Source organism: Spermophilus citellus (assembly GCF_964194105.1).
Source record: "Spermophilus citellus genome assembly, chromosome: 11".
Taxonomy (NCBI): Eukaryota; Metazoa; Chordata; class Mammalia; order Rodentia; family Sciuridae; genus Spermophilus; species Spermophilus citellus.
Genome location: NC_138192.1, coordinates 37,873,718 through 37,890,483, shown reverse-complemented (window position 1 = coordinate 37,890,483; position 16,766 = coordinate 37,873,718). Strand labels below are relative to the sequence as shown.

Sequence of the window (16,766 nt, the reverse complement as noted above, 5' to 3'; positions counted from 1 at the left end):
TTGACAATATTCTGCCTATCTAAGAGCATGGGAGATCTTTCCATCTTCTAAGGTCTTCTTCAATTTCTTTTTTTAGTGTTCTGTAGTTTTGATTGTAGAGGTTTTTCACCTCTTTTTTTAGGTTGATTCCCAAGTATTTTATTTTTTTGAGGCTATTGTGAATGGGGTAGTTTTCCTGATTTCCCTTGCAGTGAATTCACTGATGTTTAAGAATGTGTTTGATTCATGGGTGTTGATTTTATATCCTGCTACTTGGCTGAATTCATTCGTTAGTTCTAGACATTTTCTGGTGGAATTTTGGGGATCTTCTAAATATAGAATCAAATAGTGATAGCTTGAGTTCTTCTTTTCCTATTCCTAGCCCTTTAATGTCTTCATCTGTGTGATTGCTCTGTCCAGAGTTTCAGGACTCTGCTGCAGAGAATTGTTGGAAGAGGGCATCCTTTCTGGTTCCAGTTTTTAGGGGTAATGGTTTCAATTTTTCTCCATTTAGAATGACATTGGCCTTGGGCTTAGCCAATATAGCTTTTTTAAAAATATTTTTTTTTTTTTTAGTTGAAGTTGGGCACAATACCTTCATTTTATTTATTTTTATGTGGTGGTAAAGGATTGAACCCAGGGCCTCACACATGCAAGGCGAGCGCTCTACCGCTGAGCTAAAACCCCAGCCCCGCCTATATAGCTTTTGCTGTGTTGAGGTATGTTCTTACTATCCCTAGTTTTTCTAGTGTTTTGAAGATGAGGGGTGTTGTATTTTGTCAAATGCTTTCTCTGCATCTATGGAGATAATCATAAGATTCTTGTCTTTAAATCTATTGATGTGATGAATTATGTTTATTGATTTTCCTATGTTGAACCAGCCCTGCATCACTGGGATATGAACCCCACTTGATTATAGGGCACTATCTTTTTGTATGAGATTTGCCAGGATTTTATTGAGAATTTTTGCATCTATGTTCATCAGGAATAGTGATCCGAGTTTTTTTTTTTCCTTGATGTGTGTTTGTCTGGTTTTGATGAGATGATGATAGTTTGATTTGTCTTTGCTACTATTTTTAAAAAATATTTTTCTAGTTGTAGATGGACACAATACCTTTACTGGTTGATTTTTATGTGGTGCTGAGGATTGATACACACATGTGGCGATCGCTGTACTGCTGGGCCACCACCCCAGTCCTGTGTCTGCTATTCTTACGTGTTGCTTCAGGTTTGGTTAAAACAGGAACAACAAAGAACCGAGCATGTGTTATTTTTGCCATGTGAACCTTTATTTTATAAAAGGAAACAACAAATGGGTTAAATTCAAGTTAAGGAATGGAAAAAAATAGAAACGACTCCGAGAAAATAAAACAAAGGAACTACCAAAGTCAAAAGCAGAAATCTGTGAATGAGAAAACCAGGGGGTTTGATCAATAAAGCGGGAAAAATTCTCTGAAAAAGATAACTAAGAGAGAACCCTCGGGTAAAGAATGATCCAGAGACCAGACACCCATAACCCACAGTAAGATAAAGGACCGGGCGCTCTCTGGCCTTCCCCCCAAACAGTGGGCGGGACTCTTGGTCCGGCACAGGGGGTCCTAGAGTCTCCAGACTTCTTCGCAATCGGGAGGGAGGGCGGGGTCCTGGGATCTTCCCCTTAGACTGCACTGCGACGGGACCTGCAGAGTTTGGAAGTCCAGTCTTTCCTACAGAGGGCTTTCTGCAAACTTCCCTAAATGCAATAGAGACATCTGCCATCCCTTAGACTCTGCTAACCAGGTGGAGAGTATTAGATGGGGGATCTGCATAGAGGCCACCTCTGGGCGGCAGCACCCCAACCAGGCGGTCCCGCGAGGGGCTTCCAACCTCCAGACTGCAGGGGGATGAAGGCTGAGCCCAGCGCATTCTTCAAAGGCTGCCAACTCGCACGCCCGGTTGATGGGCGGCCTAGTCCGCATGCGCAGGGCCAGGCGGGCTGGGCGGGCGAGGGCGGCCTAGTGGGCGGGGCGAGGGCGGCCTGGTGGGCGGGGCGAGGGCGGCCCGGGGGCGGGGCGAGGTGAACGGCCGCCCCCAGGGCTCGTGGCCAGTGCGGGGCGTGTGGAGTTTGGGCCGCGTCCGCCGCGCTCGGCCGCAGTTCGGGTGCCGCCGCCACCCTCGTCCAGGTTCCTACGTAGACCCGGCCCCGTCCGGCCGGGAGTGAGAGCGAGGCCCTGGAGCAGCCACCGTCCCCACCACCGCCGACACTGTCGACGGCGGCGCAGACATCGCCGAGGATGGGGAAAATGAGTGTCTCCGACCGTCGCCTAGCCAGCGTCCGCGGTGTGCCCGTGTCATCGCCTCCCGGGCGCCGCGCCCGCCTGTCGTCTCCCGGGACCAGCCAGCAGCCCCCTGAGGCCCGGGAGGAGATGCGGCGCCACGTCAAGAACCTCATCGAGGGGAGCCGAGTGATGATCTTCAGCAAGACCTACTGCCCGCACAGCTCCCGGGTAGGCGCCGGGCGGAGGGAGGGCCGCGGGGAGACGGAGGGACGCGGGGGGTGGGGCCTCAGGGGAGGAGCGGGGCCTCGGGAGGGACGCAGAGGGCGGGGCATCGTGGTGGGGCGGGGTCTCGGGAGGGAGGGCCACAGGGCCTGGGCATGGGGCGGAGCTTAGGGTTGGGGGCGGGGCCTCGGGAGCTGGGAGCCCAGCCCGGCTGAGTCCTGGGACCTGGAACTGGGACTGCTGCCCGCTGGTCACCCACTTGTCCTAGCTCTGCTGGCTTTGAACTTGATGTTGGCTGGCTAAAAATGTGTATCAAGACAGGAAAAAAAATAATTTTTAAAGAAAGTTTTGTCTTGATAAAAATGGTGGTGCAAACAGAGGGAACGACTTCAGCAGAGCAGAATTCAGATCCCACTGATAAAAACTGGGTGACCTTGACCCGGTTCCAGAGCTGGGCAGAAGCTGCCTTTCCACATCTTGTATAAGGAAGGTAGAGGAAGGTTGTGAAAAGGATTAAAAAGTCAGGGGTAACTTTAAACTCTTCTGCACATGAACTTTGGGGCTGGGTAGGCGCGCAGCGTTATTTCTAGGGATAACTCTACTGACTGTTCAGGATAACCCACTTAGAAATGGGCCTTTGGAAGATAACCCACCTGTAAAGTAGGGACTCTGAACATTTTGAAATTTATTTCACATTAGCAGAGAGATGAAATAATGAAAGTTGGAAGATAATATGCAAAGCCCTGAACTCTTGGGTCAGGCTCATGAAATGATAAGCTATTATTCAAATTCGAGGTTACATTGAGGTATATCTATAGTTTCTTAGAACCTCTATGCATGCATATCAATTTTAAAGAGTAATAAAATGATTTGAGTGGCCTGGAAGCCGCCCCACCCCAAGGTTAACCACCTACTACTACTCTTCTTTTCCATTTCCTCTGCATATATATGTCATTAAACAATATTTTGTTTCTTTTGCCCTGTTTGGGACTTTAAGCAGAATAACACATGGATTCTTTTGCAGCTTTTTCCTTCAATGTGTGTTTTCAAGATTCATACATGTTACTACCTGTCCTTGTGGCTCATTAATTTTTCTTACTGTGCTATTCCATAGGGTGAATCAGACCATAGGATTAGATTATGCTGTTTCTGGTATTTTGTTCTTAAAAACAATATGTATGCCTATTCTTGGACATACCTCCCATGCACACATATAAGACTTAATTCTAGGGTATCTTGAAGCTGAATTGGTGGGCCGTAGAGGATGCATGAAATCACACACATTCCTAAGGTGATGCACAATTGCTCCTCCAGTGGTTATACCGGTTTGCCCTCCTGGTAGTATATAATAGTTTCTTTCAGCCTGAAACTTTGCTAACTGCTGATATTTAAAATTTTTGCTATTCCTGCAGTAATGAAGTGGCTTGAATTTTACATTTCCTTGATGAAATTCACATGTTTATGGTTCATTTGAATTTCTTCTTCTAGGAAACGGATTGGGTCTTTTGCTTATTTTTCTACTGAGTTGTTTTGTTTTGCAGATTTGTAGACCTTCATTATATGTTTTGCATACTAACCCTTTGGGTATGTATATGTGTATATATACATACATATATGAATTTTTATTTTTCTTTCTATGGGATATTGTGGTCCAGTGAAGTTTGCAAGTTGAATGTAGCTGAACCTATCATTTTTTTTCCCTTTATAGTTTGTTCTTTTTTTGGGTCTTTATTTTGTTTTTGTTTTTGGCACCAGGGATTGAACCCAGGGGTGCTTTTCCCACTGAGCCACATCCCCAGCCCTTTTTATGTCTTTTATGTTTTAAGGTCTTGCTGAGTTGTTTAGGACCTCACTAAGTTGCTGAGGCTGGCTTTGAACTTGAGATCCTCCTGCCACAGCCTCCCCAATAACTGAGATTTCAGGAATGTGCCACTGCACCTGGCTGAAAATTCTCTGATTTTTGAAACATCATTCCTGCACTAGTGTTGATCCATGTTTCTACACTCTCGAATTCATACACTTTAAAATTTTTTTCTTCTCTTGGTTAGCTTTTAAAACACATTGTGGTAAAACACATGCCACATAAAATTTATAGTTGTAACCATTTTTAGGAGTATAATTCCGTGACATTTGACTGCTGGGTGCAGTGGCACACACCAGTAATCCCAGCAGCTTGGGAGGCTGAGGCAGGAGGATGGCAAGTTGGAGGCCAGGCTCAGAAACTTATCGAGTCCACAAGTAACTCAGCAAGACCCTGTGTCTAAATAAGATTTAAGCACCCATGGGTACAATCCCTGGGACAAAATTCACAGTGTTGCACAACAATCACCACCCTCCATATCCAGAAATTTTTCATTTTTTTCAACTGAAATTCTATACCCATTGAATGTTAACTCCCCTTTCCTCTTCCCCAGCCATTGGTAACCGCCCTTCTACTTCCTGTGCATGAATTTGACTACTTATTACCTCATCCTAGTGAAATCATACAGCGTTTGTGTCTTGTGTCTGGCTTATTTCCCTTAGTGTAATATCTTCCAGATTCATCCATGTTGTAGCATCTGTCAGAAGACAGGACCAGTGAAACTCCACATTACATGAAACCACAAAAATGGGATCCTAATTCGGATAAGTTATGCTCCATGTCTGTATTTATATATAGAAAGAACAGATAAAAAAATTTAAGAAAAGAATTTTCTTTCCCTTTTTAAAACTGAATAGTATTCCGTTGTAAAAAATAGAGCACATTTTGTTTGTCCATTCAAGCATTCAAGCATTAGCAAACAATCTGAGAAGCCTCTACCTTAACTGTCGTCAATAATCTGACAGTGAACATAAGCATACAGTTGTTGAGTCACTACTTTCAGGTCTTTTAGGTACCTTGCTAGAAATGGAATTGCTGACTTATAAGGTCTTCGTGTTTTCAATGTTCTGTAGAACACTGTTTTACATTCCTACCAACAGTGCACCGGGTTCCGATTTTGCCACATCTTCTTTAACACTTGTTAGTTGGTGTGTGTGTGTGGTTTTCTTAAAGCAATAGTTATCATGATAGATGAGGTGGCATGTCATCGTGGTCTGATTTGCATTTCCATAAAGATCAGTGAGGTTGAATAGTATGTGCTTATTTCCCATTGGTGTATTTTCTTTGGAGAAATATCTATTCAAATGCTTTGTTCAAGTGCTCTGTTTTAAGTTGTGTTTAAGGTTTTTTGTTACTAAGCTTTAGAAGTTCTCTGTATCATGTAGGTTGTGATCCTTTAAGTATGTCATTGTAAACGATCCGTGAAGTTGCTTGGCTGATTTTTTACTTAGTTGATAGTGTCCTTTGCTGCACAAAACCTTTTGTGTTTTTTTTTTTAATTATTTTATTTATTTATTTATTTATTTATTTATTTATTTTTATTGGTTGTTCACAACATTACAAAGCTCTTGACATATCATATTTCATACATTTGATTCAAGTGAGTTATGAACTCCCAATTTTACCCCAAATGCAGATTGCAGAATCACGTCGGTTACACATCCACAATTTTTCATAATGCCCTATTAGTAACTGTTGTATTCTGCTACCTCTCCTATCCCCTACTATCCCCCCTCCCCTTCCCTCACATCTTCTCTCTCTACCCCATCTACTGTAATTCATTTCTCTCCTTGTTTATTTTCCCATTCCCCCCACAACCTCTTATATGTAATTTTGTATAGCAATGAGGGTCTCCCTTCATTTCCATGTAATTTCCCTTTTCTCTCCCTTTCCCTCCCATCTCATGTCTCTGTTTAATGTTAATCTTTTCTTCCTGCTCTTCCTCCCTGCTCTGTTCATAGTTGCTCTCATTATATCAAAGAAGACATTTGGTATTTGTTTTTTAGGGATTGGCTAGCTTCACTAAGCATAATCTGCTCTAGTGCCATCCATTTCCCTGCAAATTCTATGATTTTGTCATTTTTTATTGCTGCATAGTACTCCATTGTGTATAGATGCCACATTTTTTTTTTTTTATCCATTCATCTATTGAAGGGCATCTGGGTTGGTTCCACAGTCTAGCTATTGTGAATTGTGCTGCTATGAACATCGATGTGGCAGTATCCCTGTAGCATGCTCTTTTAAGGTCTTCAGGGAATAGTCCGAGAAGGGCAATAGCAGGGTCAAATGGTGGTTCCATTCCCAGCTTTCCCAGGAATCTCCAAACTGCTTTCCAAATTGGCCGCACCAATTTGCAGTCCCACCAGCAATGTACAAGTGTACCCTTTTCTCCACATCCTCGCCAGCACTTGTTGTTGTTTGACTTCATAGTGGCTGCCAATCTTACAAAAATATGGAACGCTTCACGAATTTGCGTGTCATCCTTGCGCAGGGGCCATGCTAATCTTCTCTGTATCGTTCCAATTTTAGTATATGTGCTGCCGAAGCGAGCACCCTTTTGTGTTTTGTGAGATCAAATTTGTCTGTTTTCTCTTCTGTTCCTTGTGCCTTTGATGTTATATCCAAATCCAATATCTTTGCCCTGTGTCTTTTTTTAATTTTTCATTATTTATTTATTTATTTTTTGTCCAGGGACTGAACCTAGGGGTGCTTAACCACTGAGCCACATCCCCAGCCCCCTTTAAAAAAAATTTTTCCCTTTTAATTTTTTTTTTGATTGTCAGTGGACCTTTATTTTTTTTTATTTATATGTGATGCTGAGAATCAAACCCAAGGCCTCACACGTGCTAGGCAAGTGCTGTGCCACTGAGCCACAACCTCAGCCCTTTTTATTCTTTATTTTGAGACAGGGGCTTGCTAAGTTGCTGAGGCTGGCTTTGAACTCACTGTCTTCCTGCCTCAGCCTGCTCAGCCACTGGAATTACAAGCCTGTGCCACTTTGACCAGCTACTGACTTCTTCTAAGAGTTTTCTGGGTTTTAGCTCCTACATTTAGGTCTCTGATCCATTTTGAGTTCGTTTCTGTACTTGGCTTTAGGTCAGGGTTCAGTTCCATTCTTTTGCTTGTGGATAGCCATTTCCTTGGTACCATTTGTTGGAGACCGTACTTTCTCTTTTGGATGGTCTTGGCACCCTTGTCAAAAATCAAGACTCTTCCAGAACTCTCCATTCCCTTCTCTTGCTCTGTGGGTCTATGTTCAGGCCAGTCTCCTTATGTTTGATTACTGTAGGTTTGTGGTAAGTTTTGAAATCAAGAAGCAAGAGATGTCCAGCTTTCAAGATTTCATTTTTTTTGCGGGGGGTGGGGTGTGCTATATAGGACTCCCTGAAGTTCCATCTGAATTTTAGGAAAGATTTCAATTTTTGAAAAAAGAAACATCATTGAGATTTTTGATAGGGATTGCATGGAGTCTGTAGCTTGCTTGGTGTATTATTGACAACAACTTAAAAGTCTTCTAATCCTTGAAACACAAGATGTCTTCCAATTTATTGGTATCTTTTATTTCTTTCAGCAGTAGTTTGTAGTTTTTAGTGTATAAGTCTTTACCTTCCTCAGTTAAGTGTATTCCTAAGCAGTTTAATTCTTTTCATGCCATTGTTAATGGAATTCTTAATTTCCTGGTTGACTCATCCATCATTAGTATATGGAAAATAACTAGTCGTCGTGACTTTGTGCCCTGCAACTTTGCTGATTTTATACATCCTAATAATGTTGATGTGTATGTGTCTTTGAAATCTTCAAGTTTTGTACATATAAGATTATGCTGCTTGTGAACACAGATAATTTTACTTCTTTTCCAATTTGGACAAGAATTTGTCCAATTCCTTTTTCTTGCCTTATTGCTGTGGTTAGGACTTTCAACGCTGTGTTGAAATAGAATGACAAAAGCAGGCTTCCTTTCTGATATTAAAGGAAAATTATTATGCTATCATAATAATTATATTATGCTATCATGTGTGATGCTACTTGTGGGAAGAGCTCTGGAGTTCTTTGCTCTCATGGTCTGCATCTCCATTGGGCCAAAACTCTGAGGTCTTGTTTAAGAACTAGGAGGAGCATCTGGACACAGTGGCACATACCTGTCATCCTAGTGGCTCAGGAGGCTGAGGCAGGAGGATCGAGAGTTCCAAGCCAGGCTCAGCAACAAGCAAGGCCCTAAGCAACTCAGTGAGACCCTGTCTCTAAATGAAATACCAAATAGGGCTGGGGATGGGGCTCAGTGGTTGAGTGCTCCTGAGTTCAGTCCCTGGTATCTGCCCCACCACTACCCCAAAAGGATGCTGGGAGTGGGGACAGGGACCTGATGAGTAGGACTCTATAAGGGGATTTCTTTTTGGCTTGCCTTTCCCAGCTTGGGACTTTACCTTACAGGTAAACTGTGATGGTGGGGATCATGGTCCCAGTATCTCCCCTGTGCCACAGCTGGGGTATGTGGCTTTTGATCTCAGAGGGGCCGATGTAGCACTGAGCCTCAGTGACTCAGAGTGAGAGGTGGGGGGTGGTGAGAGGTGCTGGGGCCTGCTATTCTGAGAGATATTGGGAGCTTGTTTTCTAGGCCACACTTCAACTGGGGTTCCCATCGGGAGGGAGGGAGGAGGAGGATGTACAGCTCAGGGGCTGGACTCTCCCTGCTGTTGCTGAGAGTTCATTGATTTCCTTGCATAAACGTTTCTTCATTTGCTGAGGGCACTTAGGAAATTTCCAGAGCCTGTGAAAATAATTCTCGCTGTTGCACATGTGTTCCCAGTGGCCAAGGGCTCTGGGTTGAGTTCAGATGGAAATCGCCAGCAGGCAAATACAGCTCCCTTACCGGGCGCAGTAACAGCTCTCCCCGTTCTCTCGTAGCAGCTCCAACTAACAGCTCCTCCTGCGGCCGGAGCTAGCAGCTCACCCGGCCGCCTTACCTGCAGCTCCCAGAAGCTCGCCTTCTCATAGTCACCCTCTGTCGCCAGTTCCCGCTTCTGGCTACTTTGAGTGCCAGCAGCCTTTAGTGTTAACAGCTCTTCCTGGACCTAGCTCAGCCTACTCTGCTCCAGGTGGACATCATGAATCAGCAAATAATACCCCCTGGAAGGGTTTGTTGGGACTTAGGGGAAGCAGTACAGACTGAGCTCGTGGGGGGTGGGAGGAGGGCTGTGTGTATGGACAGAAAGGACCAGGTTGGGCATGTACACAGTGTCCTGCCTGTGGTTTTTTTTGCTTGGTCATGTGTAGGGGACAGGCTCCAGAGTGAGGCCATCTGAAGCAGCCTCAGAGGGGCGCTGTCATCCCACCAGGCTGACCCCAATGTGTGCAGGGCCTCTGAAGCTGCATGTTCTTTACCAGCAGCCAGGAAGCATGTGCAGAGGCCAAGCTGTCAGGATGGCGGCTTAGCTGGGCGGCCCATGAGGTGGCCACTGGGCAGTGTGCTCCCGGGTGGTGGGAGCCCCTGAACAGCCAGTGTGGGGCGGGGACACCGTGGCTGTCAGCCAAAATACAGTGCATGTGTCAAGAGCAGAATGGAGGGCTGGGGATGTGGCTCAAGCGGTAGCGCGCTCGCCTGGCATGCGTGCGGCCTGGGTTCGATCCTCAGCACCACATACCAACAAAGATGTTGTGTCCGCCGAGAACTAAAAAATAAATATTAAAAAATTCTCTCTCTCTCTCCTCTCTCACTCTTTCTTTAAAAAAAAAAAAAAAGAGCAGAATGGAGGAAACACCTTTGAATTGGCAGGTTGGGCCTCTGTGTCTTCTCACACGCTTGGCCGTGGAGTGGACCTTCTGAGTGGAAGTGGGACCTCTGGGTTTTGTGTAAAGTGCTGAGAGTGCTGAAGGGTTTTGATGGGTTTTGTTGTTGTTGTTGTTGTTGTTGTTGGTACTGATGGTTGAACCCAGGGGCACTTAATCCCTGAGCCCCATCCCCAGCCCTATTCTGCATTTTATTTAGAGACAGGGTCTCCCTGAGTTGCTGAGGGCCTTGCTAAGTGGCTGAGGCTGGCCTCCAACTTGCAATCCTCCTGCCTCAGCCTCCTGAGCAGGGATTATAGGCATGAGCCAGCACACTTGGCTGCACTAAAGGGTTTTAAGGAATGTGGCACAAAGTGGGTTTGAAGAGGTCACTTTGACTGCCATTTTGAAAACCAGAGGGTTTGACAAAGCTGGTGCAGGAAGAACTTTTGGGATATTACTGAGAAATTCTATTAGTAAATATTGATGTCGCATACTAAGATATCGACTGTAGGCAACTAAGAAGATGAAGCAGTTCAAGATGGAGAATTCAGACTTAGTAATTACTGTAACACGGTGGGTGGGATGGATGATGTTGCCCAGTGATTCCTTTGCAAAGTCGTTCCAGTGCCACTTTGGCTCCAGGTCCTGATTCTGGGTGTCCAGGGGACACCCATGCTGTTGTTTTTCTGTCCCCTGTCGCAGCAGCAGTCTCTGGGGTTTCTTATTTACACCAATGATGGACCATGCCTGTTTCCCTACTAGAGGGCCGCCACCGTGTCGTGTCCATCTTTGTGTCTCAGTGACTTACAACAGCAAATGACCCGTCCCGGGTAGGTTGGGAAGAAGGCGAGTTGCTTTTGGAAGATGGTACCTTTGGGGCATCCTGGTGTCAGAAGAGAGATTTGAGCACTAGTTGCAGATTTGGGAGTTGTTATAATGGGGCTGTGAGGTGTCCCCAGAGTCCCCATGGGAGGCGATGCAGGAAGGTCCAGAGGAGGAGTGAGGGGTGTGAGGCCTGAACTGCAGCACTGAATGACTCCCTGGGGGTTCCCTGGTGGCCCCTGGAGGGAGGTGGGGTGTGGGGAGGAGGTGGCCCTGGGGCTGTGGCTTGGGGTCTCCATTTGTCCCTGGAGAGTGGAGTCCCTGCTCCCTGGTCCCCATGGGAGCTGCTCCCTCCCCACACTCTTCCTCCATGATGTCCTGCCTCCCCTCGGCCCAGGAGTGGGGCCGCCGTCTGTGGACTGGGACCTGGGACACCCTGAGCCCCAAGTCAACCTGTCCCCCTCTGCAGTGGTGCTGGAGGGTCCTTGAGTCACAGCAGCGAAAAGCTGACTAAAACAGGAGTCATAAGGAGACAGATATGTCAAAAGAGGGCATGGGGAAGGTTGAGGTTATTCCGGGAACTTGTGTAGTAGAAAGGGTTAAAAACGGGTCATGGGGCTGGGGCTCAGTGGTAGAGCCGTACAGCAGAGCCCGGGGTTCGAGTCTCAGCACCACATACAAAAACAAGCAAATAAAATACAGGCACCCTGTCTATCTACAACTAGAAAAATAAATTAAAAAACAACAGGCCCAACTCCTATTCCCAAAGAACGTTGTTGTGGACATCTCTTATTCTTCTGCCATATTTCCTAACTTGTTGAAACAGGTGGATCTTTGTTACAGGTGAAAGAACTCTTTTCTTCTCTGGGAGTCGACTGTAACATCTTGGAACTTGATCAGGTTGGTAAGTAGAGAGTTAGTGCACCGTGTTGTCTGCAGCGAACGCCAGCAAGATTGACTTCTTCCCCTGGGCTTGGTTCAGTTCAATTTGCTCTTGTCTCTTTGGGTGAGATGAGCCATTTTTGTGTATGTTCAACCAAGCAGAAAATGAGTCCTTATGTGACAAATCATTTGGTGTAGATTTTCTTATTATATGTTTTTCATATTTGAGGGAAGGGAGTGGGAGGAAAATATGTAAGCTGCTTACTTGGAATATTTGAGGTATTTCAAATGGATCTGCCAACTCGCGAGCAAAATAGCTGAAGCTGTAATAAATGAAAGAAATAGACTTCCTCTTCCTGGTTGTGTCACCCACGGAGGGGAGCACATGGAGATTTTAGTTTTATACTTTAGACTCCTTGGCATCTGTGCGTTTGATTCTTTGAACACTTTGCACATGGGGTGCTTTGCAGGGTTGGGGACAGTCATGATCAGAAAATACCTGATCCCTGTCTTCATGAAACTGGCTATTTCCTCCATGTCACTGTGGGAAGTGAAATAGTCTTGAATCTTTTGAGTTTTTTTTGGTACTGGGGATTAAACCCAGGGGTGCTTAGCCACTGAGCCCTGTCCCCAGCTCTTTTTATATTTTATTTAGAGACAGGGTCTCCCTGAGTTGCTGAGGGCCTTGCTAAGTTGCTGAGGCTGGCCTCCAACCTGCGATCCTCCTGCCTCAGCCTCCTGAGCTGCTGGGATGACAGACCCCACCCAACATACTTTTGAATCTTTAGGTTTCTCTGCAGAGTACACCACATGCGGCAATCTTAGATAGTCTTGGCCCACTTGTATTTTCAGCAATGGAGAGTCTATTTTAGTCTATGCTCGTACAGATTTCCAAATGTAATTATAGGAAATTTTTTCTGAGTTGGAACAATAGAGAGGGTTCTTATAATTGTCGAATTATAAATCAAAAGCTAATTCAGGGTCTGGAGTTGTGGCCCAGTGGCATAGCACTTGCCTAGCATGTGTGAGGCTAAGCAACAAAACAAAATCTGACCCGGTTCAATCCTCAGCACCATATAAAAATATATAAAGTTATTTTTAAGAAGATTTTTTTAAAAAGCTAATTTAGAAGGCTTTTTTTTTTTTAGTACCAGGGATTGAACTCAGGGACACTCAACCCCTGAGCCCCGTCCCCAGCCCTTTTTTATATTTTACTTAGAGACAGAGTCTCCCTGAGTTGCTCAGGGCCTTGCCGTTGCTGAGGCTGGCCTCCAACTTGCGATCCTCCTGCCTTGGCCTCCCGAGCCACTGGCATTATAGGCATGTGCCACTGTGCCTGGCAGAAGGCTCTATTTTATTTTTTTAGTAGTAGGTAGATACAATACCTTTATTTTATTTATTTATATTTTATGCTGTGCTTAGGATCCAACCCAGTGCTTCACATGTGCTGGACAAGTGCTGTACCCCTGTGCCCCAGCCCCAGCCTCTAGTTTTAGAGGGATCGATAGATTGATCTTTAGGTTCCCAGGGTTTTCTCTGGAGTCGACATTTCATGAAGTCATGAACACATGACAGATGTGTCACCTGTCCCAGGTGTGTCCCTGTGAGCACTGTAGTGCTGTGACCCTTCGGTTTGATTTACTTGGCACCATTGACACAGGGTCTTTATTGAACTTTTTATTCTCTAGATGATGGGATCTGAGTTCAAGAAATGCTGACAGAAATCACTAATCAGAAGACCGTGCCCAACATTTTTGTGAATAGAGTGCACGTGGGAGGTTGTGACAGGACGTTCCAGGTAAGCCCTCCCTGCCTCTCGTCCTCGTTCTGTTCTCAAAAGCATTTAAAAGAGGAGGAAATGGCTTTCAGAAGTCTTTTTACTTGGTCATTTTGAAGTTGTAAAGTGGAAAATCCCTTGGGATGGTTATCAGCGAACCCTGATGACTACAGGAGATGAGCTTTTCTACCAACCTGAATTCAGGAGCAAGAAGGAGAGCATTTCTGAATGAGGTTACCAGGCCACATAGGTGTGTCCCCTGGGGCCAGGACAGGTCTGCTCCTCCTCGTGGGGAGAAAAAGGAAGGCTGTTCCCCTGTAAAATGAGGTCAGCGCCCACAGTCTTGTCCAGGATCATGAGAATTCTTGGCAAGGCCGCTGACCCTGGGATGACTGATTTGCTCAGGGCCATTGACGTTAACTTTCTCATCCGTAGGGGTGGAGAGCTTGCCGCGCTCGCATGAGGCACAGGGTTCCATCCCCAGCACCACATCCAAATAAATAAATAAAATAAAGGTACTGTGTGCATCTACAACTAATATACATATGTATATTAGTCGTAGATGTTATATATGGATTATTTTTATTTCTAAAATGCATGAAATGGACAGGAGTCCTTCTGTTAGGTAGTAATCGATAAAAAATTGATATTTATGGGGCTGGGGATGTGGCTCAGGGGTAGAGTGGTTGCCTCGAATGCACAGGCCCTGCATTGGATCCTTTGCACCCCACACACAATTAAAAAACAATCCTTATTTTATAATTAGTTTATTAATTAAAATTCCATTCTCTTTTGTGCATGTATGCAAATGTTAGCCACCAGCGATTGACTAAATACTGATTTGAAATCTTTTTTTTTAAAGAGAGAAAGAGAGAGAGAGAGAATTTTTTAATATTTTTTTTTTTAGTTTTCGGTGGACACAGCATCTTTATTTTTTATTTTTTGTGTGGTGCTGAGGATTGAACTCAGCGCCCCGTGCCAGATGAGTGCACTACCGCTTGAGCCACATCCCCAGCCCCTGAGTTGAAATCTTTTTTTTTTTTTTAGAGAGAGAGAGAGGGAGGGAGAGAGAGAATTTTTTAATATTTATTTATTTAGTTCTCGGCGGACACAACATCTTTGTTGGTATGTGATGCTGAGGATCGAACCCGGGCCGCACGCATGCCAGGCGAGCGCGCTACCGCTTGAGCCACATCCCCAGCCCCTGAGTTGAAATCTTAATTAAGAATTATATTTTGGGGGGCTGGGCATGTGGCTCAAGCGGTAGCGCGCTCGCCTGGCATGCGTGCGGCCCGGGTTCGATCCTCAGCACCACATACCAACAAAGATGTTGTGTCCGCCGAGAACTAAAAAATAAATATTAAAAATTCTCTCTCTCTCTCACTCTCTCTCCTCTCTCACTCTCTCTTAAAAAAAAGAAAAGAATTATATTTTGGTTGGGAAAGAAATGATTGTGTGCATTGCATGTGAATGGGCGATCCGTGTCATTAGGTAACAGCATGCTTTATTAGTTCTAGAAGTTGCCACCCAGTGTGCAAGGTGGTGAGTGCTGTCATAACTGCCCCTACGCACGTTCGGAGCTGGCCTCAGCAGTCCCCACCCGGATTATGGTGTCAGAGATTGGGCCTGGGGGTACCCAGAGAGCAGACCTGTTTCAGAAACACAAGGCTTCTTCTTGGGTAGCACATCCTAACTAGTTCCACCCTACTTGAGCAGCACGCAGAGAAATGTCAGTTCCAACTTTAGATGAGTGGTAGGTCTCTTGGCCCCAAGACTTTTTGTAAATGAAATCGATGCCGATTGGACACCGAACACAGGGTGCAGGTAAAGAGATTTGAGATGGATTTCCCTGAGCACTTCAAAGAGTAAGGAGGCCGGTGGAGCTCTTCTTAGGATGTTTACAAGCCATCCTGGGCGCACATCCTTCATTGGTCACATAGCATCTGGCCGATCCCTGAAGTTATGAAATAAGCACCTTTGTCCCTGTCAGGAAGGGCTGGTTTGAGCTTGTCATTTCTAAAGCTGAGTTTGGGGGATTGGGCAATTGACTTGGCATAAAGAAGGCTTGCTGAGTCACGTATCAGACTCTCACCTCCTCTGAACTGCTTCTGGCCACCACACGGGCCACAGGAGCAAGCGACTCTGGTACAGAACCAGTGTCGTGATCCTTACAGAAAGAAAAATTTGCAAGGAATTTGTTTTGTATAGGAAGTTCACAAGTATAGCTATAAAATTTAGACAGATGTATAAGAAATCAAGAAAAAATTGCTGGTAATGTGTAACAGTTGTTTTTAAAACAAAGACTGGCACAGACTGGGCACGGTGGTGCATGCTGGTTATCCTAGTGGATCAGGAGGCTGAGGCAGGAGGATTGCAAGTTAGAGGCCAGCCTCAGCAACTTAGCAAGGCCCTGTCTCAAAATAAAAAGGGATGTGGATGTGGCTCCATGGTTAAGCACCCCTGGGTTCACTCCCCAGTACCAAAAAAGAGAGAGAGATAGACAGACACATTAGCACAGAGAAACAAGGATCTTGAAAAGTGATGCTTGGTTATTCCACTGCACTTGACCCTGTCTGCCATACGGACAAGGCCACAGCCCTCTTGGCCATTTGACATGTGCTGCCTATCTGGTATAGGTCACAACACACATTCTAACCACTTCGACTCTACTTGGCCAACATGCAGAGAAATGGGCAGTTCTGCCTTGGGTCAATCGTAGGCCTGTTGGCCCTGAGATTGTCTGTGGGTAGGGTGTGAGCGCACAGCTCTGGATCGTGAAGTCACACGGTGTTCTTTCTCCTTCTGCTCAAACACAGGCACATCACAGCGGGTTGTTACAGAAGCTTCTGCAGGAAGGCTCCGCGAATCATTATGATCTCATTGTCATTGGTGGTGGCTCAGGTGGTCTCTCGTGTGCTAAGGTACGAACACAAACAAACAAAAACAAGGTGCCCTTGGAGGTGATTTTTCCTGGCCATTGACATAAGCATCTCGTCTGCTTATTGTTTTAAACAAAAATATTTAATGTTAACATCACAATCTTAAGCTTTTATTTTATCAGCCATTTTCATTCAGGGAAAAGACCATGTTATCCCAGAAAAACAGACTGTTTTTATTTGGGGAATGAGAGAATTTTCTTTACTTGATTTGACTTCTTGCACTTTAAATATAGTTGTTGTTGTTGTTGTTGTTGTTG

At 45.2% G+C, this 16,766-nt stretch overlaps 1 pseudogene across 1 annotated transcript in view; it reads left to right on the top strand.

The window, feature by feature from the left end:
- The first annotated feature begins 1,152 nt into the window (after window positions 1-1,152).
- LOC308631329 (thioredoxin reductase 3-like) overlaps window positions 1,153-16,766 on the top strand; it is a 30,553-nt pseudogene continuing 14,939 nt past the window's right edge. Inside the window, exons 1-4 of the transcript XR_014024310.1 lie at window positions 1,153-2,465; window positions 11,755-11,815; window positions 13,482-13,591; window positions 16,387-16,491. The product of XR_014024310.1 is annotated as a thioredoxin reductase 3-like (transcript). The remainder of the gene's footprint in view (window positions 2,466-11,754; window positions 11,816-13,481; window positions 13,592-16,386; window positions 16,492-16,766) is intronic.